The sequence below is a fragment of the Pristiophorus japonicus genome, chromosome 10 (assembly GCF_044704955.1).
Source record: "Pristiophorus japonicus isolate sPriJap1 chromosome 10, sPriJap1.hap1, whole genome shotgun sequence".
Taxonomy (NCBI): Eukaryota; Metazoa; Chordata; class Chondrichthyes; family Pristiophoridae; genus Pristiophorus; species Pristiophorus japonicus.
The window spans coordinates 119370465-119394115 of NC_091986.1; the positions used below are offsets into that span (position 1 = coordinate 119370465).

At 45.2% G+C, this 23651-nt stretch overlaps 1 protein-coding gene across 3 annotated transcripts in view; it reads left to right on the forward strand.

Moving 5' to 3' along the window:
* Nucleotides 1–23651, forward strand: part of prcp (prolylcarboxypeptidase (angiotensinase C)) — a 101913-nt gene that overhangs the window by 71918 nt on the left and 6344 nt on the right. The window lies entirely within an intron of this gene.

The window sequence follows — 23651 nt, forward strand, 5'->3', positions numbered from 1 at the left end:
CCTGTCTATATCCACTTGAAGCCTTTTTGCATCCTCCTCACAACTTACATTCCCACCTAGCTTTGTATCATCAGCGAACTTGGATACATTACATTTGGTTGCCTCATCCAAATCATTGATACACATTGTGAATAGCTGAGGCCCAAGCGCCGATCCTGGCGGTACCCCACTAGTTCCAGCTGGCCAACCCGAAAATGACCCGTTTATTCCTACTCTCTGTTTTCTGTCCGTTAACCAATCCTCAATCCATGCTCGTATATTACCCATAATCCCATGAGCCCTAATTTTGCTTAATAACCTCTTGTGTGGCACTTTATCGAATGCCTTCTGAAAATCTAAATACACCACATCTACTGGTTCTCCTTATCTATTCTGTTAGTTACTACCTCAAAAAGCTCTAACAGAATTATCAAACGTGATTTCCCTTTCATAAATCTCTGCCCAATCCTATTATTCTTTTCTAAGTGCCCTGTTACCACGTCCTTAATAACAAATTCTAGCATGTTCCCTACTACTGATGCCGGGCTAACTGGTCTGTAATTTCACGTTTTCTCTCTTCCTCCTTTCATAAATAGCGGGGTTACATTTGCTACCTTCCAATCCGCAGGAACCATTCTAGAATCTATGGAAGATGACACCCAATGCAGCCACTATTTCTATAGCCACCTCTTTCAAAACCCTAGGTCCGGGGGATTTCTCAGCTTTCAGTCCCATTAATTTCTCCAGTACCATTTTTTTTACCAATACTAATTTCTTTCATAAGAGCATAAGAAATAGGAGCAGGAGTAAGCCATTTGGCCCCTCGAGCCTGCTCCGCCATTCAATAAGATCATGGCTGATCTGATCCTGGGCTCAGCTCCACTTCTCTATCCGCTCCCCGTAACCCTTCACTCCCTTTATCGCTCAAAAATCTTTCTATGTCTGCGTTAAATATATTCAATGACCCAGCCTCCACAGCTCTAAGGGACAGAGAATTCCATAGATTTACAACCGTCTGAGAGAAGAAATTCCTCCTCATCTCAGTTTCAAATGGGCGGCCCCTTATTCTGAGACTATGGACTCGAGTTCTAGATTCCCCCATCAGTGAAAACATTCTCTCTACATCTACCTTGTCGAGCCCCCTCATTATCTTATATGTGTCAATAAGATCACCTCTCATTCTTCTGAAGTCCAACAAGTACAGGCCCAACCTGCTCAACCTTTCTTCGTAAGTCAACCCCTTCATCTCAGGAATCAACCGAGTGAACCTTCTCTGAACTGCTTCCAATGCAAGTATATCCCTCCCTATATAAGGAGACCAAAACTGTGTGCAGTACTCTAGGTGTGGCCTCACCAATACCCCTGTACATTTGTAGCAGGACTTCTCTGCTTTTATACTCCATCCCCCTTGCAATAAAGGCCAACATTCCATTTGCCTTCCTGATTACTTGCTGTACCTGCATACTAATGTTTTGTGTTTCATGCACAAGGTGCCACAGGTCCCTCTGCACTGCTGCAATTTGTAATTTTTCTCCATTTAAATAAGAATTTGCTTTTTTATTTTTTCCGCCAAAGTGGATAACCTCACACTTTCCCACATTATACTCCATTTGCCAAATGTTTGCCCACTCACCGAGCCTGTCTACATCCCTTTGCAGATTTGTTGCGACCACCTCACAACTTGCTTTCCCACCCATCTTTGTATCATCAGCAAACTTGGCTACATTATACTCGGTCCCTTCATTCAAATCATTAATATAAATTATAAATAGTTGAGGCCCCAGCACCGATCCCTGTGGCACCCCACGAGTTACTGTTTGCCAACTGGAAAATGACCCATTTATCCTGACTCTGTTTTCTGTTAGTTAGCCAATCCTCCATCCATGCTAATATATTACCCCCAACCCTGTGAATTTTCATCTTGTGCAGTAACCTTTTATGTGGCACCTTATCAAATGCCTTCTGGAAATCCAAATACACCACATCCACTGCTTCCTCCTTATTCACCCTGCTCATTACATCCTCAAAGAACTCCAACAAATTTGTCAAAACATGATTTCCCTTTCGTAAAACCATGCTGACTCTGCTTGACTAAATTAAGCTTTTCCAAATGTCCTGCTACTGCTTCCTTAATAACGGACTCCAGATCAGCCATGATCTTGTTAAATGGCGGAGCAGGCTCGAGGGGCTAGATGGCCTACTCCTGTTCCTAATTCTTATGTTCTTATGTTCTTATTTTCCCGACAACAGATGTTGGGCTAACTGGTTTATAGTTTCCTGCTTTCTGTCTGCCTCCTTTTATAAATAGTGGTGTTATATTTGCGGTTTTCCAATCCGCTGGGATCTCACCAGAATCCAGGGAATTTTGGTAGATTACAACCACTGCATCCACTATCTCTGCAGCCACTTCTTTTATGACCCTAGGATGCAAGCCATCAGGTCCAGGGGACTTGTCCCCCTTTAGTCCCACTATTTTACCGAGTACTACTTCTTTAGTGAAGGTGATTGTTTTAAGTTCCTCCATCCCAGTAGCCCCTTGATTATCCATTATTGGGATGTTTTTACTGTCTTCTACCACGAAGACCGATACAAAATATTAATTCAAAGTCTCTGCCATTTCTCTGTTTTCCATTATTAATTACCCAGTCTCATCCTCTAAGGGACCGACATTTACTTTAGCCACTCTCTTCCTCTTTATGGGCCCAAGTTTCCACATGATTTGCGCCTGATTTTTAGGAGCAACTGATGGAGAACGGACTATCTTAGAAATTGCAATTCTCCACATTTTTTTTTCTGCAGTTCTGGTCAGGTAGAACAGTTCTACTTTGGAACAGAATTTTTTCTTCAAAAGGGGGCGTGTCCAGCCACTGACGCCTGATTTGAAAGTTTCCACAGTGAAAATGTACTCCAAACTAAAGTAGAATGGAGCCAGTGAAGATTTTTGTAGAACTGAAAAAACCTGTTCTACACATTAAAAAATCAGGCGCAGGTTACAAATTAGGCGTCCAGAACGAGGTGGGGGGGGAGGGGGGTGAAGGGAACTCATTAAATTCTACAATAAATCCTTATTTATACTTCCACAAATATTATACAAATAAATCCAACCTGAATAAACATTTATAAGCCAAGAAAAGATCAAATAAACCATCTTCCTACCTGTGTGAAAGTGCTTCAGCCAGGGAGAATTCTGCAGCAGTTCGTGCCGCTGAGCGGGAGGGAGGGGGAGAGGGAGAGAGGGGGAGAGAGAGAGAGAGGGGGGGAGGGAGGGAGAGAGAGAGGGGAGGGGGAGGGGGAGAGGGGGGGGGAGCGGGTGTCGGGTCGGGTCTGGTCCGGGGGGGGTGGGGGGGAGCGGGTGTCGGGTCTGGTCTGGTCCGGGGGGGGTGGGGGGGAGCAGGTGTCGGGTGTGGTCCGGAGGCAGGGGGAAGCGGGTGTCGGGTCCGGTTGGGGGCGCGGGGGGGGGGGTTGGGGAAGCAGGAGCTGGCCGTGGGAGGAGCCTTATTCACGCAGCCCCAGTGAGGCCATTCAGCCAGGGCTAGGGGCTGCGTGCTTCGGGCCCCTCCCACACAGTTCGGCACCTGGAGCTATTGCACTTGCGTGCCCACTGTAGCGCGCATGTGCAGAGGTCCCGGCACTGTTTTCAGCGCAGGGACCTGGCTCCGCCCCCCCACAGCTCGTGCTGGCTGCGCCGAGGGCCAGAGGACCTGCAAGTTGGTGGAGAATACCGAGGATTTTTTTAGGCGCCGTTTTAGGCGCGAAAAACGGGCGCCCAGCTCGGAGGGGCGCCCGTTTTTTTTCTTGTGGAAACTTGGGCCCTTTATACCTGTAGAAATTCTTACTATCTGTTTTTATATTTCTTGCTAGTTTACTTTCATAATCTATCTCCCCTCTCGTTATTATTGTTTTAATTGTTCTTTGCTGGTTTTTAAAAGTTTCCCAATCCTCTGGCCTCCCACTAGTCTTGGCTACTTTGTCTGCCCTTGTTTTCAATTTGATACCAACCTTTATTTCCTTAGTTAGCCATGGATGGTTATCCCTTCTCTGAAAGTCTTTCCTTCTCATTGGGATATATTTTTGTTGAGAGTTATGAAATATCTCCTTAAATGTCCACCACTGCTCATCAACCGTCTTACAAGTTAATCTATTTTCCCAGTCCACTTTAGCTAACTCTGCCTTCATACCCTTGTAGTCTCCTTTATTAAAGCTTAGGATTCTGGTTTGAGATCCAACTCTCTCACCCTCCAACTGAACTTGAAATTTAACTGCGCTATGATCACTCTTTCCTGGAGGATCCTTTACTAGGAGATCATTTATTAATCCTGTCTCATTACACAGTACCAGATCTAAGATAGCCTGCTCCCTAGTTGGTTCCACGTACTATTCAGGGAAACTATCCCGGATACACTCTATGAACTCTTCCTCAAGACTGCCCTGGCCAGTTTGATTTGTCCAATCAATATGAAGATTAAAATCGCCCATGATTATTACCGTTCCTTTTTTACAAGCCTCCATTATTTCTTGGTTTATACGCCGTCCAACAGTGTGGCTACTGTTAGGGGGTCTATAGACTACACCCACCAGTGACTTTCCCCCCTTATTATTCTTTATCTCCACCCAAACTGATTCAACATCTTGATCTTCTGAGCCAATATCATTTCTCACTAGTGCACTGATCTCATCCTTTATTAACAGAGCTACCCCACCTCCTTTTTCTTTCTGTCTGTTCTTCCGAATTGTCAAATACCCCTGAATACTTAGTTCCCAGCCTTGGTCATCTTGCAACCAGGTCTCTGTAATGGCTACCAGATCATATCCATTTATATCTATTTGTGCAGTCAACTCTTCTATTTTATTACAAATGCTGCGTGCATTCAGATAAAGAGCTTCTAATTTAGTTTTTTTACCATTTTTCCCTGCTTTAACCCCACTTTCTGATACACGCTTATGTTTATACATTCTGTCCCTTCCTGTCATGCTCTGGTTATCATTTCCCCCAGTGCTACCCTGCTTTATTGCCTTCTCCTTGCTCTTTGACTTTTTAAATTTCCACTCATCTGAACCCCCCCCACTAATTAGTTTAAAGCCCTCTCTACAGCCCTTGTTATTTGATTCACCAGGATACTAGTCCCAGCACGGTTCATGTGAAGCCCGTCCCACAGCTTCCTCTTACTCTAATTACTTCTTGTTCTAGACTTCCCAGCCAGGGAAAACATTCTCCCGCATCCAGTTTATCCAACCCAGTCAGAATTTTATACGTTTCAATGAGATCCCCTCTCATTCTTCTAAACTGTAGTGAATCCAGGTCTAGTCGACCCAACCTCTCTCCATACGACAGTCCTGGCATCCCAGGAATCAGTCTGGTGAACCTTCGCTGCACTCCCTCTATGGTAAGTATATCCTTTCTTAGGTAAGGAGACCAAAACTGCACACAATACTCCAGGTGCGATCTCACCAAGGCCCTGTATAACTGTAGTAAGACATCCTTGCTCCTGTACTCAAATCCTCTTGCAATGAAGGCCAACATATCATTTGCCTTCCTAACTGCTTGCTGCACTGCGTGTTTGCTTTCAATGACTGGTGTACAAGGACACCCAGGTCCCTCTGTACATCGACACTTCCCAAGCATCTGCATTTAAATAATACTTTGTCCTTATATTATTTCTACCAAAGTGGATAACTTCATATTTATCCACGTTATACTGCATCTGCCATATATTTGCTCACTCACTCAACCTATCGAAATCGCCTTGCAGCATTTTCGCATCCTCCTCACAACCCATAATCCCACCTAGTTGTGTGTTGTCAGCAAACTTAGAAATATTACATTTGGTTTCCTCATCTAAATCATTTATATAGTGAATAGTTGGAGCCCAAGCACTGTTCCCTGTGGTACCCCACTAGTCACTGCCCACAATCCCGAAAAAGACCCGTTTATTCTTGCTCTCTGTTTCCTGTCAGTTAACCAATTTTCAATCCATGCCAATATATTACCCCAATCCTATCAGCTTTAATTTTGCACACTAACCTCTTATGTGGGACTTTATCAAAGGCCTTCTGAAAATCCAAATACACTACATCCACGGGTTCTCCCTTATCTATTCTATCAGTTACATCCTCAAAAAAAACTGCAGTAGATTTGTCAAACATGATTTTCCTTTCCTAAATCCATGTTAACTTTGTTTAATCCCGTTGATATTATCTAAGTGAGCCGTTATCACATCCTTTATAATAGACTCTAGCATTTTCCCTACTACTGATGTTAGGCTAACCGGTCTGTAGTTCCCTGTTTTCTCTCTCCCTCCTTTTTTAAATAGTGAGGTTACATTTGCCCCTCCAATTTGCAGGAACTGTTCCATAATCTACAGAATTTTGGAAGATGACAATTAATGCATCTACTATTTCCATGGCTACCTCTTTTAGTACTCTGGGATGCAAATCATCAGGCGCTGGGGATTTATCGGCCTTCAGTCCCATTAGTTTCTCTGCACTATTTTCTTACTAATAACCATTTCTTTTAATTCCTCTTGCTCACTAAACCCTTGGTTCCCTAGCATTTCTGGGACGTTATTTGTGTCCTCTTCTGTGAAGACAGAACTGAAGTATTTATTTAATTGTTCTGCCATTTCCTTGTTCCCCATTATAAATTCTTCCATTTCTGTCTGTAAAGGACCTACACTTGTCTTCACTAATCTTTTTCTTTTTACGTACTTGTAGTCGGTTTTTATGTTCCTTGCAAGTTTACTCTCACTCTATTTTTCCCCTCTTAATCAATCTCTTGGTCCTTTTTTGCTGAATTCTAAACTGCTCCCAATCCTCAGGCTTACTACTTTTTCTGGCAACTTTGTATAACTCCTCTTTGGATCTAATACTATCCTTAATTTCTTTTGTTAGCCATGGTTGGGCCACTTTTCCTTTTGTGTTTTTACGTATAACTGTTGCAATTCATGCATTCGTTCCTTAAATATTAGCCATTGCCTATCCACCGTCATGCCTTTTAATGAATCTTCCCAATCTATCATAGCCAATTCATTCCTCATAACTTCGTAGTTTCCTTTGTTTAGATTTAGGACCCTAGTTTCGGATTGGACTGCTTCACTTTCCATCTTAATAGAGAATTTAATCATGTTATGGTCACTCTTCCCTAAAGGACCCCCGCACAACAAGACTGTTAATTAATCTCTTCTCATACACAATACCCAATCTAGGATAGCCTGTTTCCTAGTAGGCTCCTCAACATACTGGTCTAAAAAATCATCTCGTACATACTCCAGGAATTCATCTGCCACAGTATTATTACTAATTTGGTTTGGCCAGTCTATATGTAGATTAAAGTCACCTATGATTACTGTAATACCCTTGCTACATGCATCTCTAATTTCCTGTTTGATGCCATCCCCTACTGTTGGGAGGCCTATAGACAACTCCCACCAATGTTTTCTGCCTCTTGGTGCTCCTTAGCTCCATCCAGACTGATTCTACATCTTGATTTTCTGAGCCAATATCCTTTCTCACTATTGCTCTTATTTCATCCTTTACTAGCAACGCCACACCACCCCCTCTTCCTTTTTGCCTGTCCTTCCTAAATATCGAATATCCTTGGATATTCAGTTTCCAACCCTGGGTCACCCTGCAACCATGTCTCCGTAATTGAAACTATATCATATCCGTTTACATCTATTTGCGCTGTTAATTCGTCTACCTTATTACAGATGCTTCATGCATTCAGATACAATACTTTTAAATTTGTCTTTTTAACATTATTAGACATCTTAACATTATTTTGTACTATAGCCCTATTTGTCTTATTGCTATTTTTTCTTACCTGGACCCAATTTGTTAGTGCTCTCTTGTGTTTGTATGCTCTGTCCCTTCCTGACATAATCTGGTTATTCTTAACACAATCACTTTCCTGCATTGCTTCCTTTTCTTTTCTCTTTACATTCTAGATTGCTCTCGACTGTGACTGTCCTCCCCCCTTATTTAGTTTAAAGCCCTGTCTACTTCCCTAGTTATTCGGTTCGCTAGAACTCTGGTCCCAGCATCGTTCAGGTGTAGTCCATCTCCACAGAACAGCTGTCTCTTTCCCGAGTATCGGTGCCAGTGCCCCACGAATCGAAACCCATTTCTCCCACACCAACCTCTGAGCCACACATTCATCTCCCTGATTCTATTGATCCTATGCCAATTTGCTTGTGGCTCAGGTAATAATGCAGAGATTATTACCTTTTGTGGTTCTGCTTTTCAAATTAGTCCCTAGCTGTTCAAACTCTCTTAGCAGAACCTCTTTCTTAGTCCTACCTGTGTCATTGGTACCTACGTGTACCATGACAACTGGATCTTCCCTCTCCCACTCTAAGTTCTTCTCCAGCCCGGAGGAGATGTCCTTTATCCTGGCACCGGGTAGGCAGCACAGCCTTCGGGATGCACGCTCTTGGCTGCAGAGAACCCTATTTATCCCCCTAACTATACTGTCCCCTACTACGAGCAGCACGTAATGGAACCGACATGGTCCTGTGTAATGAGACAGGATTAATAAACAATCTCATAGTAAAGGATCCCCTCGGAATGAGTGATAATAGCATGATTGAATTTCAAATTCAGATGGAGGATAAGAAAGTTGGATCTCTAACCAGCGTACAAAGCTTAAATAAAGGAGACTATGAAGGTATGAGGACGGAGTTGGGTAAAGTGGATGAGGAAAAAAGATTAAACTGTAGGACAGTTGATGAACAGTGGTGTACATTTAAGGAAATATTTCACAACTCTCAATAAAAACATATTCCAGCGAGGAAGAAAAGGTGTAAAAGAAAAGATAGCCATCCGTGGCTAACTAAAGAAATAAAGGATGGTATCCAATTAAAAACGAGGGCATATAAAGTGGCCAAAACTAGTGGAAGGGCAGAAGTCTGGGAAGCTTTTAAAAGCCATCAAAGAACGACTAAAAAAATTATTAAGAAAGCGAAGATAGACTATTAAAGTAAACTAGCGCAAAATATAAAAACAGATATCAAGAGTTTCGGTATATAAAAAGGAAAAAGGTGGCTAAAGTAAATGTTGATCTCTTAGTGGACGAGACCTGGAATTAGTAATGAGGAACATGGAGATGGCAGAATCTCTGAACAAATATTTAGTATCAGTCTTTACGGTAGAAGACACTAACAATATTCCGACAGTGGATAGTCTTGGGGCTATGAGGGGGGGGGCGAGGGGAGGGAACTTAACACAATCACTAAGGAGCTGGTACTCAGTAAGATAATGGGACTAAAGGCAGATAAATCCTCTGGACCTGATGGCTTGCATCCTAGGGTCTTAAGAAAATTAGTGGCAGGGATTGTGGATGCATTGGTTATAATTTACCAAAATTCCCTGGATTCTGGGGAGGTCCAAGCAGATTGGAAAACTGCAATTGTAACGCCCCTATTTAAAAAAAGGAGGTGGACAAAAAGCAGGAAAAAGCAGACCAGTTAGCCTAACATCTGTGGTTGGGAAAATGTTGGAGTCCATTACTAAAGAAGCAGTAGCAGGACATTTGGAAAAGCAAAATTCGATCAGACAGAGTCAGCATGGATTTATGAAGGGGAAGTCATGTTAGACAAATTTGCTGGAGTTCTTTGAGGATGTAATGAACAGGGTCGATAAAGGGGATCCAGTGGATGTGGTGTATTTGGACTTCCAGAAGGCATTTGACATCGTGCCACATAAAAGGTTATTGCACAAGATAAAAATTCACGGGGTTGGGGGTAATATATTAGCATGGATAGAGGATTGGCTAACTAACAGAACAGAGAGTCAGGATAAATGGTTCATTCTCTGGTTGGCAACCAGTAACTAGTGGGGTGCCGCAAGGATCAGTGCTGGGACCCCAACTATTTACAGTCTATATTAACGACTTGGAAGAAGGGACTGAGTGTAACGTAGTCAAGTTTGCTGACGATACAAAGATGGGAGGAAAAGCAACGTGAGAGGAGGAAAAAAATCTACAAAAGGACATAGACAGGCTAAGTAAGTGGGCACAAATTTGGCAGATGGAGTATAATGTTGGAAAATGTGAGGTCATGCACTCTGGCAGAAAAAACTCAAAAGAGCAAGTTATTATTTAAATGTTGCAAAGTGCCGCAGTACAGCGGGACCTGGGGGTACTTGTGCATGGAACACAAAAGGATAGTATGCAGGTACAGCAAGTGATCAGGAAGGCCAATGGAATCTTGGCCTTTATTGCAAAGGGGATGGAGTCTAAAAGCAGAGAAACAGCTATATAAGGTATTGGCGAGTCCACACCTGGAATACTGCATGCAGTTTTGGTTTCCATATTTGTGAAAGGATATACTTGCTTTGGAGGCAGTTCAGAGAAGATTCACTATGTTGATTCCTGGGATGAGGGTGTTGACTTATGAGGAAAGGTTGAGTAGGTTGGGCCTCTACTCATTGGAATTCAGAAGAATGAGAGGTGATCTTATCGAAATGTATAAGATTATGAGAGGGCTTGACACGATGGATGCAGAGAGGATGTTTCCACTGATGGGGGAGACTAGAACTAGAGGGCATGATCTTAGAATAAGGGGCCGCCCATTTAAAACAGATGAGGAGAAATTTCTTCTCTCAGATGGTTGTAAATCTGTGCAATTCGCTGCCTCAGAGAGCTGTGGAAGCTGGGACGTTGAATAAATTTAAGACAGAAATAGACAGTTTCTTAAACGATAAGGGGTTATGGGGAGCGGGCGGGGAAGTGGAGCTGAGTCCATGATCAGATCAGCCATGATCTTATTGAAAGGCGGAGCAGGCTCGAGGGGCCGTATGGCCTACTCCTGTTCCTATTTCTTATGATTTTATGTTACAACCACCTGCCTCTTTACTTTCCCCCACTTGAATGGCTTTCTGCACCCCGGTGCCTTGGTCAGTCTGCTCATCCACCCCGCAGTCTGCATACTTATCCTCAAGGGTTGCAAGAACTGCAAATCTATTGAACAAGTGCAGGGACTGAGGCTCCTGCAATACTACCCTCCTGGATCCCCTTAACTGCTTCACTCGCAGTCACACCCTCCTGTCCCTGACCACGTGTCAATTCTAAAGTATTTAATCTAGAGGGTGTGGCTGCCTCCTGGAACAAAAGGTCCAGGTAACTTTCTCCCTCCCTGATGTCTCGCAATGTCTGTAGCTTGGACTCCAGCTCCTCAACTCTGAGCCGAAGTTCGTCGAGCCGCAGACACTTACCGCAGATGTGGTCACCCTGGACCAAAATGTCCAGAAGCTCCCACATATTGCAGCAGCAACACATCTCCTGTTTTCCCATTATTTTATTGAATTAATTAGTTTAGTGTTAATCAAGTATTTACCCTATATAGTTTATTAAATTTGTTAAACAAATAAAGGTTAGTTTTTAGTATTTAGTTATATACTATGCGTTAATTTAAAAGAAACAAGAAAAACTTAGCCCACAATCACTGCCAGTCACTTACCTGCCTTACTGTGATGTCACACAGCAGAGTTCTCCTCACCCGGAGCTGTGCGATCTCCTGGGAGAGGAAAAAAATACAGATTTTAAAACCCAGGCCAATTGAGGAAACAATCTGGGAAAATTACTCTCCGACCCAAGCAGGCGATCGAAACTAGTCGAGGAGATCACACTGGCCGTGTAGTGTATGGAGAAAGAGTCAGACTGAACACTCTGAGCTCAAAGTAAAGTGTGACCTTAGTCCTTTAATGCAGGGCTCCAGAGTGCCTCTCCAACCTGTGAAGCCTCCTTAAAATACATGTGCTCCCAAGGGCTCCCTTGGAACTTCAGGGGATGAGCCCTCTGGTGGCTGTACAGAGTAAATACAAGTTTACATCGAGAACAACACTTCCCCCTCCCCCGCCAAAGTCAATAGTGTAACTATTTACAATGTGAGTCGATCTGGGGCCTTTCTTGCCCTGGTTGATCATCTCGGTGTGAAAGCTGGTGTTGTTGAATCATTTGTTGGGCCCTTGTTGGGCTGCTGTGCAGCTGGCCTGACTGGTGTGTTGGGCCCTGCTGGGCTGCTGTGCATGATGGATTCTGCTTCGTGGTCAACCTTGGTGCTGGTTACCACTGGTGTGTATGTTGGGGGATCAAAAAAGGTAGGGTCCAAGGTGGGTTGCTCAGGTTAGCCTGTGAATCGAAGTTTGATTTGGTCCAAGTGTTTCCGGTGAATGAGTCCATTTGAAAGTTTGACCCGAAACACCCTGCTCCCCTCTTTGGCCACGACAGTGCCGGGAAGCTACTTGGGATCTTGTCCATAATTTAATACAAATACAGGATCATTGATTTCAATCTCGCGTGACACATTTGCGCTATCATGGTATGCACTTTGTTGAAGCCGCCTGCTCTCTACCTGTTCATGTAGAGCAGGGTGAACTAACGAGAGCCTTGTCTTAAGTGCTCTTTTCATGAGCAGTTCAGCAGGTGGGATCCCAGTGAGTGAGTGGGGTCTCATGCGGTAGCTAAGCAGGACTCTGGATAGGCGAGTCTGCAGTGAGCCCTCAGTTACTCTCTTCAAGCCTTGCTTGATGGTGTGCACTGCTCTCTCTGCCTTACCATTGGACGCTGGTTTAAACGGGGCAGATGTGACATGTTTGATCCCGTTGCGGGTCATGAGTTCTTTGAACTCAACACTGGTAAAACATGGCCCGTTTTCGCTCACCAGGACATCGGGTAGGCAGTGTGTGGCAAACATGGCCCGCAGGCTTTCAGTAGTGCTAGCCGATATTATCTCACATTCAATCCACTTGGAGTACAACCACAAGGAACATTTTATCCAAGAATGGGCCTGCATAGTCGACGTGTACCCTAGACCACGGTTGGAGGGCCAAGACCATAAACTTAGCGGTGCTTCTCTGGGTACATTGCTTAATTACGAGCATGTATTACATCTGTGAACCCAGGACTCTAACTCCGCATCGATACCGGGCCACCACACGTGGGTCTGGCTATCGCTTTCATCATTACGATGCCTGGGTGGGTCTTTGATGAAGGTGTCCCTTCTTGGGGACCACTACTCGATTGTCCCGCAGAAGGCAGTCTGCCTGAATAAATATTTCATCTTTGCGCCGTTGGAACAGCTTTATCGCTTCCTGCATTTCCACTGGGACACTGGACCAGCTCCCGTGAAGCACACAGCTTTTGACTAGAGATAATAAGGGGTCCTGGCTTATCCAGGTTTTGATCTGCCGGGCAGTGACGAGTGATTGCTCACTCTCAAATGCTTCCGTAACCATGGCTAAATCTGTGGGCTGCACCATTTCCACCCCCGTGGTGGACAATAGCAGCCTACTGAGAGAATCGGCGCAGTTTTCTGTGCCTGGCCTGTGGTGGATGGCGTAGTTGTATGCGGACAATGTGAGCGCCCATCTCTAGATGCGGGCCGATGCGTTGGTATTTATTCCTTTACTGCTCTTACCGCAGGTGAAGGGTCCACAGCCAGATAGGGAATAGAAGACCAGCAGGAAGAGCAGTGCAAGGAAGGTAGTGCAGGGGTCCCCTGCGGTCATCCCCCTGCAAAACAGATACACCGCTTTGAGTACTGTTGAGGGGGATGACTCATCAGGGGAGGGCAGCAGCAGCCAAGTTCATGGCACCGTGGCTGGCTCTGTTGCACAGGAGGGCAGGAAAAAGAATGGGAGAGCGATAGTGATAGGGGATTCAATTGTAAGGGGAATAGATAGGCGTTTCTGCAGCCGCAACCGAGACTCCAGGATAGTATGTTGCCTCCCTGGTGCAAGGGTCAAGGATGTCTCGGAGCGGGTGCAGGACATTCTGAAAAGGGAGGGAGAACAGCCAATTGTCGTGCACATTGGTACCAACGACATAGGTAAAAAATGAGATGAGGTCCTACGAGACGAATTTAAGGAGCTAGGAGTTAAATTAAAAAGTAGACCTCAAAAGTAGTAATCTCGGGATTGCTACCAGTGCCACGTGCTAGTCAGAGTAGGAATCGCAGGATAGCGCAGATGAATACGTGGCTTGAGCAGTGGTGCAGCAGGGAGGGATTCAAATTCCTGGGGCATTGGAACCGGTTCTGGGGGAGGTGGGTCCAGTACAAACCGGACGGTCTGCACCTGAGCAGGACTGGAACCAATGTTCTGGGGGGAGTGTTTGCTGGTGCTGTTGGGGAGGGGTTAAACTAATATGGCAGGGGGATGGGAACCAATGCAGGGAGACAGAGGGAAACAAAATGGAGACAGAAGCAAAAGACAGAAAGGAGAATAGTAAAAGTGGAGGGCAGAGAAACCCAAGGCAAAAAACAAAAAGGGCCAATGTACAGCAAAATTCTAAATGGTCAAAGTGTAATGAAACGGCAAGCCTGAAAGCTCGGTGCCTCAATGCGAGGAGTATTCGGAACCCAGGAGAGGGCTCTGAGCTAGTTAGAGTGGGTGAGAGCGCAGATGAACAGGACCCCAAGGAAGAATGCAAAAGGCAGGAGGCAACAGAGCAGAGTAGCACTGGGGTAAGTGTAAACCACAAGGTGATAGGAAGGGACAACATGTATGAATATAAAGGGGCTGCAGGAGGGGTCAAAAGTCATGGTTTAAAAACTAGTATTAAAACACTCTACCTCAACGCACGAAGCATTCGAAATAAAGCAAATGAGTTGACAGCACAAATCATTACAAATGGGTATGATTTGGTGGCCATTACAGAAACATGGTTGCAGAGTGGCCAAGACTGAGAATTAAACATACAGGGGTATCTGACAATTCGATATATAAAACGGAAGAGAGTGACTGAAGTAAATGTTGGTCCCTTTGAAGATGAGAAGGGGGATTTAATAATGGGAAATGTGGAAATGGCTAAGACCTTAAACAATTATTTTGCTTCGGTCTTCACAGTGGAAGACACAAAAACCATGCCAAAAATTGCTGGGAAGGGAGGACCTTGAGACAATCACTATCACTAGGGAGGTAGTGCTGGACAGGCTAATGGGACTCGAGGTAGACAAGTCCCCGGTCCTGATGAAATGCATCCCAGGGTATTAAAAGAGATGGCGGAAGTTATAGCAGATGCATTTGTTATAATCTACCAAAATTCTCTGGACTCTGGGGAGGTACCAGCGGATTGGAAAGCAGCTAATGTAATGCCTCTGTTTTAAAAAGGGGCAGACAAAAGGCAGGTAACTATAGGCCGGTTAGTTTGACATCTGTAGTGGGGAAAATGCTTGAAGCTATCATTAAGGAAGAAATAGCAGGACATCTAGATAGGAATAGTGCAATCAAGCAGACGCAACATGGATTCATGAAGGGGAAATCATGTTTAACTAATTTACTGGAATTCTTTGAGGATATAACGAGCATGGTGGATAGAGGTGTACCGATGGATGTGGTGTATTTAGATTTCCAAAAGGCATTCGATAAGGTGCCACACAAAAGGTTACTGCAGAAGATAAAGGTACGCGGAGTCAGTGGAAGTGTATCAGCATGGATAGAGAATTGGCTGGCTAACAGAAAGCAGAGAGTCGGGATAAATGGGTCCTTTTCAGGTTGGAAATCGGTGGTTAGTGGTGTGCCACAGGGATTGGTGCTGGGACCACAACTGTTTACAATATACATAGATGAGCTGGAAGAGGGGACAGAGTGTAGTGGAACAAAATTTGCAGATGACACAAAGATTATTGGGAAAGCGGGTTGTGTAGAGGACACAGAAAGGCTGCAAAGAGATTTAGATAGGTTAAGCGAATGGGCTAAGGTTTGGCAGGTGGAATACAATGTCGGAAAATGTGAGGTCATCCACCTTGGAAAAAAACAGTAAAAGGGAATATTATTTGAATGGGGAGAAATTACAACATGCTGCGGTGCAGAGGGACCTGGGGGTCCTTCTGTATGAATCCCAAAAAGTTAGTTTGCAGGTGCAACAGGTAATCAGGAAGGCGAATGGAATGTTGGCCTTCATTGCGAGAGGGATGGAGAACAAAAGCAGGGAGGTCCTGCTGCAACTGTACAGGGTATTGGTGAGGCCGCACCTGGAGTACTGCGTGCAGTTTTGGTCACCTTACTTAAGGAAGGATATACTAGCCTTGGAGTGGGTACAGAGACGATTCACTAAGCTGATTCCGGAGATGAGGGGGTTACCTTATGATGATAGATTGAGTAGACTGGGTCTTTACTCGTTGGAGTTCAGAAGGATGAGGGGTGATCTTATAGAAACATTTAAAATAATGTAAGGGATAGACAAGATAGAGGCAGAGAGGTTGTTTCCACTGGTCGGGGAGACTAGAACTAGGGGGCACAGCCTCAAAATACGGGGGAGACTACTTAAAACCGAGTTGAGAAGGAATTGCTTCTCCCAGAGGGTTGTGAATCTGTGGAATTCTCTGCCCAAGGAAGCAGTTGAGGCTAGCTCATTGAATGTATTCAAATTACAGATAGATAGATTTTTAACCAATAAGGGAATTAAGGGTTATGGGGAGCGGGCGAGTAAATGGAACTGAATCCACAGCCAGATCAACCATGATCTTTTTGAATGACGGAGCAGGCTCGAGGGACTAGATGGCCTACTCCTGTTGCTAATTCTTATGTTCTTATGTACTCTCAGAGAACAGGAATATAAGTGGCTTATGGTCAGTTTCCGATTCGAATTTTAGCCCAAAAAGGTATTGGTGCATTTTCTTTACCCCATAAACACATGCAAACGCTTCTTTTTCAATCATGCTGTAGGCTCTCTCAGCCTTAGACAGACTCCTGGATGCATAAACAACCGGTTGCAGTTTCCTGAAATTATTAGCTTGTTGCAATGCACACCCGACGCCATATGGCGACGCATCACGTGCTAGTACCAAATGCTTACATGGATCATACAACCCAAGCAATTTGTTTGAGCGCAACAATTTTCTCGCTTTAACAAAGGCATTTTCTTGGCTTTTGCCCCAAACCCATTCGTCCCCTTTTCGTCGTAATACAGTGGTTCTAACAGCGTGCTGAGACCCGGTAAGAAGTTACCAAAGTAGTTCAGGAATCCCAGAAACGACCGCAGCTCTGTCACATTCTGTGGCCTCGGTGCGTTCTCGATTGCCTCCGTCTTCGCGTTGGTGGGCTTGATGCCGTCCGCTGCAATCCTGCTTCTCAGGAACTCCACTTCGGGCACTAAGAAAACGCACTTCGAGCGTTTTAACCTGAGCCCCACGCGGTTAGGTCGACGAAGAACCTCCTCCAGGTTCTGCAGATGATCGACTGTGTTCCGACCTGTGACCATGATGTTGTCCTGGAAGACCACGGTGTGCGGGACTGACTTCAGTAAGCTTTCCATGTTTCTCTGGAATATCGCCGCTGCCGATCGGATTCCAAACGGGCATCTGTTATAAACAAAAAGACCTTTGTGCGTGTTGATGCAGGTGAGGGCCTTCAATGATTCCTCCAGTTCCAGCGTCATGTAGGCTGAAGTCAGATCCAGCTTCGTGAACGTCTTTCCTCCCGCCAGCATTGCAAAGAGGTAGTGGGTCTTGGTCCTGCAGGGAGAAACGATTGACAGTGACTTTGTAATCGCCACAGATTCTGATGGTGCTGTCTCCCTTGAGGACTGGGACGATAGGACTGGCCCACTCATTGAACTCGATCGGGGAAATGATTTGTGCACCAGCCGGTCGAGCTCGAGCTCTGCCCTTTCTCTCATCATGTATGGTACTGCTCTCGCCTTGTGATGGATGGATCGCGCCCCCGGAATTAGATGGATCTGCACTTTTGCTCCTTGGAATTTCCCGATGCCTGGTGCGAACAGCGAAGGAAATTTGTTTAAGACGTGGGCACACAAAGTGTCGTCAGCGGGCGATAGCGCTCGGACGTCGTCCCAGTTCCAGCGTATCTTTCCCAGCCAGCTCCTGCCGAGCAGCGTGGGACCATCACCCGGTACCACCCAGAGTGATAGCTTGTGCACTAGTCCATCATAGGAGACCTTTACGGTAGCACTGCCGATTACAGGAATCATTTCTTTCGTGTAAGTTCTTCATTTCGTTAAGACTGGCCTTGAGGCCTTGTTGCACCACAACCTTTCAAAAGTCTTTTTGCCCATGATGGACTGGTCGCGCCCTGTCCAGCTCCATTGACACTGGGTGTCCATTTAGTTCAACTGTCCGCATTATCGGGGGGCAATTCATGGTGAATGTGTGCACCCTATGTACCTCTGCCTCCTCGATCTGAGGCTCTGGTTCGTCGTGATCCTCTGTGGATCTGTCCTTCTCTGCAACATGGTGGTTTGCAGGTTTAACAGGCTTTGCAGCTCACCTGTACATTCGTTGGATGTGTCCCATTGTTCCACAGCCCTTGCAAACGTATTCTTTGAATCGGCATGAATGGAAACGATGGTCACCCCCGCAACGCCAACAAAGGTGTTAATGGTCTTGCATTCATCACACTTGATGGTGGACTTAGACATCTGCGGACGTGTAGCTGCAGGTATGTGTGACCTGCCCTGTACGTTACGATTGGAAAACAACATCACTTTGTTCACAGTACTTGTAGCAGCACTGGTGTGCTGAGAGATTTGCTTAGTATTGTCACTGGTGGCAATGAATGCCTGGGCTATCGCTATGGCCTTACTCAAGGTTGGGGTCTCGACAGTCAAACGTTTGCGAAGTATGGTTTCGTGGCACTGCCCAGTACGAAAAAGTCTCTGAGCATGTACTCCAAATATCCTTCAAATTCGCAATGTCCTGCAAGGCGTCTTAGCTCGGCGACATAACTCGCCACTTCCTGGCCTTCAGACCTTTTGTAGGTGTAGAACCGGTACCTCGTCATCAGAACACTTTCCTTCGAGTTCAAATGCTCTTGGACCAGTGTGCACAAATCATCGTATGATTTCTCCATGGGTTTCGCTGGAGTGAGCAGATTCTTCATGAGGCCATACGTTGGTGCCTCACAGATGGTGAGGAGGATCGCCCTTTGTTTGGCAGCGCTCTCTTCCCCATCTAGCTCGTTGGCCACGAAGTATTGGTCGAGTCACTCCACAAAAGTTTCCCAATTATCTCCCTCCGAAAATTTCTCCAGGATGCCTACTGTTCTCTGCATCTTTGGGTTCGCTATCTGTATCTCGTCGCCAGTTGTTGTGTATGGAGAAAGAGTCAGACTGAACACTGTGAGCTCAAAGTAAACTGGGACCGTAGTCCTTTATTGCAGGTCTCCAGAGTGCCTCTCATACCTGTGAAGCCTCCTTAAATACTTGTGCTCCCAAGGGATTATGGGATCCCTTGGGACTCCAGGGGATGAGCCCTCTGGTGGCTGTACAGAGTAAATACAAGTTTAGATATATAACAGGCCATATGCTGTGGTCTGCTGTGGCTTTTATTCCCACTCTCTGGCCTCGGTCTGCTCCTGCTCAGGTACGCCACCACTCTGTGGAAAAAGTTGGGAAAAACGAGGCAAAGCAACACCTCCTGCCCCCACTTCACCGAACTTTCCCACTTATCAAACTCTTGTTTTCTCATTCTGAGCTGATGCACTCCGAGCTCCCAGCACTAGCTCTTGGTTTTTAAACTGTTTGTATCTCAGATGAGTCACCACTGGTCAGCTGCTCAAAGAACCGGTTGTAACTAGTTTTAAGTAACTGGCTGGTAAGCAAACTGTTGGAGAGCTATCTAGCTAGTTTGTCTCTACTTCAGCATGAAAGAATCCTAAATATTTAGCTGTTAATTTTACTTAGAGGCTACTAGCACTTGCCACCAGCCTCCAATGGTATAAAATTAACCCTTAAGACTTACCAAACTCTTGTTTTCTCACTCTGATGCACAGGGAGGGAATTCCAGGGAGTAGGACTAAAGTATTTGGAGAAGAGGCAAGGGATCTACTTTGGTTTAAAGGGGTAACAACGTTACTGGAGAAAGCAAGTAACTTGTGGGCAAAGGATGGCAGCCAGATAAAGGAAACAAGTGGCAAACTTCATGGAGTTGCCCTCTTAATGGTAATGTGGAGATTTGTTTGGGTTGGGGTCTGGAGGTCCGTGAAGATTATATTATGGAGGAACTTAGCATTTTGTGAAGGGAAGTAGCTGTGGCAATGAGTGCCATCTTGTTGACCCTTTGGACTACCCTGCAATGCAGGAAGTGATTTAATGACCTCACCAGAGCAGCCAAAAACAACAACTTGTATTTAAATAGCACCTTTAATGTAGTAAAATGTCCCAACACACTTCACAGGAGCGTCATCAGGCAAAATTTAACACCGAGTCCCATAAGGAGATATCAGGACAGGTGAGAAAATCTTGGTCAAAGACGTTGGTTTTAAGGTGTGTCTTAAAGGAGCAGAGAGGTTTAGGGAGTGAATTCCAGAGCTTGGGGCCTAGACAGTTGAAAGCATGGCTGCCAATGGTGGGGCAAGGGAAATCACTACTGCTTCCCCATACCATTCTTTGTTGTCTCTTTATATGTGTTTCACTCCTTACCCCCACCGTGCCAGAGGTCACAGTGGGGAGCAGGGGAGCAGAGGTTCTGCAGAAGTCAGCCCCCAAGCCTACGGTCTCAAATCTCTGGGGTCCTGCTCTAAAAAGCATGCTGGAGGACCATTGCACTCACATGGAGTCAATGACCATCTTGGAGGACCTGAGACAGATGTCAAGGACTACGCCTGATTCAAATGCCATCCTCAGTGCTGATATCGTAGAAGGATTTGATACAATGCAGTGGTACTTAGAGCAGACGTTGGCACCACAACCATCTGTACCTGTGACAGAGAGGAATCCAGACCAGTAAGTGCATTCAAAATGGATGCTTTGACCACTGGCCTTCAGGGACTGTTTGGAGATGGAAAGCGGCTTAATTGGGGCTTAAAGCAGCTAATTTCTAGAGAGTCCTCTTAGATGCCTGCTGATGTAGGTATTAGGATACAGGATCAGACTGCCCATGTATCGGCAGGGGCAACACAGGTTGCAACCGAGTCCTGGGACACACAAGTCCTGAGAGAGTTGCCTCGGTCCCAGTAATATCACAATACCACAGCACAGCCAAGCACCACTGTTTGTGTGTCTCTCAGGTATCACCTTGGCAAAGCACCAGGATAGGTTTAAGAACACTACAGGGGCTGACACGGTGCTAAAAATATATATGTGTACAGTAAGACCACTTTATGATATGAAGTCCAATGTTCTGAAGTATGTCTTTTTTTTAATATTGAGAGAATGTTTGGAGGTCAGTTTGCAAAGCGCAACAGAGTTTCTTCTGTGCCTCGTTACTGATCCATTGCTTCTTAAAACACCTTTTCTGAAACAGAAGCACAATACTGCAGATGCTGGAAATCTGAAATTTAAACAGAAAATGCTAGAAACACCAAGTAAGGTCAGGCAGCATCTGTGGAGAGAGAAGCCGAGTTAACATGTTTTCATCAGAATTGGCAAATATTACAGATTTTAAGCATATACAGGCTCAGGGAAGGGTGTGGCGGAGGCAAGGCGGAGCGAGTGGGGGGGCGGGGGGCGAGGGATGTGGGTGGGAGGTGTGAAAAACAGAAGGGAAGGTCTGTGATAAAGTGGAAGGCAGGAATGATTTAAATGACAAAAGAGATGATAGGGCAAGGCCAAAGGGGATGATAATGGCACAAGTAAAACACAAGATGTGTCTCATCATCATAGGCAGTCCCTCGAATTGAGGATGACTTGCTTCCACGTCAAAAGGTTCACAGGTGTTTCAATGAAGCACCTAATATTCCAGGTCCAGAACTACATGTTGAAGGGTGGAAGATGTCTGTGCGTGGATTTTTTTTAACGTGTGGTGGCCGTTGCACACCAGCCACCACACAGGCTTGACAGAGCTAGGTCTTGGTCCAGTGGCAAAGATTAACGAAGACGACTAGAGACCAGCTCTGCTCACGGACCTAGTGCGCACACTTATCGCAGTGTGGGCTGGCCTGTGCTGCCCCGGGCCCTCTCCTCTTCTGGGCCCCAAACTCACGCCTCTCCTGGGCCCCGATCACGACCTTCTACAATCTCTCGCCGCACCTTTGCCCCGACCTCACCGCTCCTGCTGTACCTGCCCATGCTCCAATCACCGACCTGGATTTTGGTGACGTCATTCTTCACTGCCGTTGCTCTCCTGCTCCAGCACGTGCTGCTCCCTGGAGTGGTATGCCGCCACACTGCTCCTTCCACTCCCCGGCCTGCTCCGATGGTGCTCGCACTGTGTACAAACAGGGTGTTTCCTGCCTGCAGAACATTGAGGAGCTGTAAATGGCAAAAGCAGAATCATTACCAGCACTTGCTGTCTGAAAAAATGGAAATCTGAAATAAAAACAAAATGCTGCAAACACTAAGAAGGTTAGGCAACATCTGCGGCGAGAGTTAACGTTTCAGATCAATGACCTTTCATCAGAACTGTGGGGAATGATCTTTGCGTGTGAGTGGGAATTATACTTAGTGGCCAGTTTCTTCATAGTGCATGGGCTAAAGCCTCCCCAAAACAAAACAGAAACCTATTTCCTCTTAAGGTAATTACAGGTTCTAAATTGCAATAATGTCTGTCTAACACATTTCAACATTTTGGATCAATAATGTTATATATCACCTGCCATTAGTATTTGAATTTTTACATATTTCCACATTTCCTGTCAGACCAATCACTTCATTCATCCTTCAACTGCGGTAGTATTTTTGTAAGGACACTCCAGTATACAGAAAAAAATATGCATACACAGGGCAACAGGTAAATAAAGGGAATCCATTAATTAGAAGAAAGTTAAGGAGAACTTTTTTAACCAGAGGGTGATGGGGGTCGGGAACTCACTGACTGAAAGAGTGGTGGAGGCAGAAATCCTCATCACATTTAAAAAGTACTTGGCTATGCACTTGAAGTGCCATAACCTACAGGGCTACAGATCAAGAGCTGGAAAGTGGGATTCGGCTGGATAGCTGTTTTTCAGCCAACACAGACACAATGGACCGAATGGCCTCTTTCTGTGCCGTAAATTTTGATAATTAACAGTAATAATCTCTTAAAGTCTGAGTTTTGCTGTCTAAGCTTTAACGTAATAGGAGCTAATAGGGGGAAAATTGCAGTCGGAGGCTTCCTTCGGACGAACACCTCCGCCCCCCCCCCCCCCCCCCCCCCAAAAAATCTACAAAAATACCTGGTGGTCCCGGAGGAACGCAGGATACTGGTTGGAGGCCTTCATTCGCTGTGCAGCGTACGGGAACCTGTCCTCGAGATACATAAACTTATCCTGGATCACCAATCACTATCTAGTATTCTCATTGATAATAATGGCAGCTATTTGTACGGACCTCCCATTCCTATCAATGAGAATAACCCCCTAAAACGAGAGAAACAACACAATAAATAAAAAAGCACCTCACATATTTAAAATTAATTGAAATTGAATGTTTTAGAAAAAAATATATTTTGGGGAATTGTTTTTAATGTTTTAATAGGGTTAAAAATAAATCTACCTTTGGACAGGACTTTTAATATAAAAATGAGTGGTTACATTTAATTTTTCTGTGTTTTACAACTCTTACGCTGGTAAATGCAAGTATATGCCTGCTTTTACCAGGCGAAAGAATTTGAAGGACATTCGCTGGGCAAGAGTTGGACAGATAGCCCAATCTCTGCCCTGCGGATGTCCTTCCAGCGGGGATGACTAGGATCTGTCAAAAGAAATTTTGACAGATTGCAAAAGCTGGTTCTCGGTGCATGTGCATTGCGCGCCAAGAACCGGCTTATGCGAGGCCTCGCCAGGTGCTTGCACACATCGTA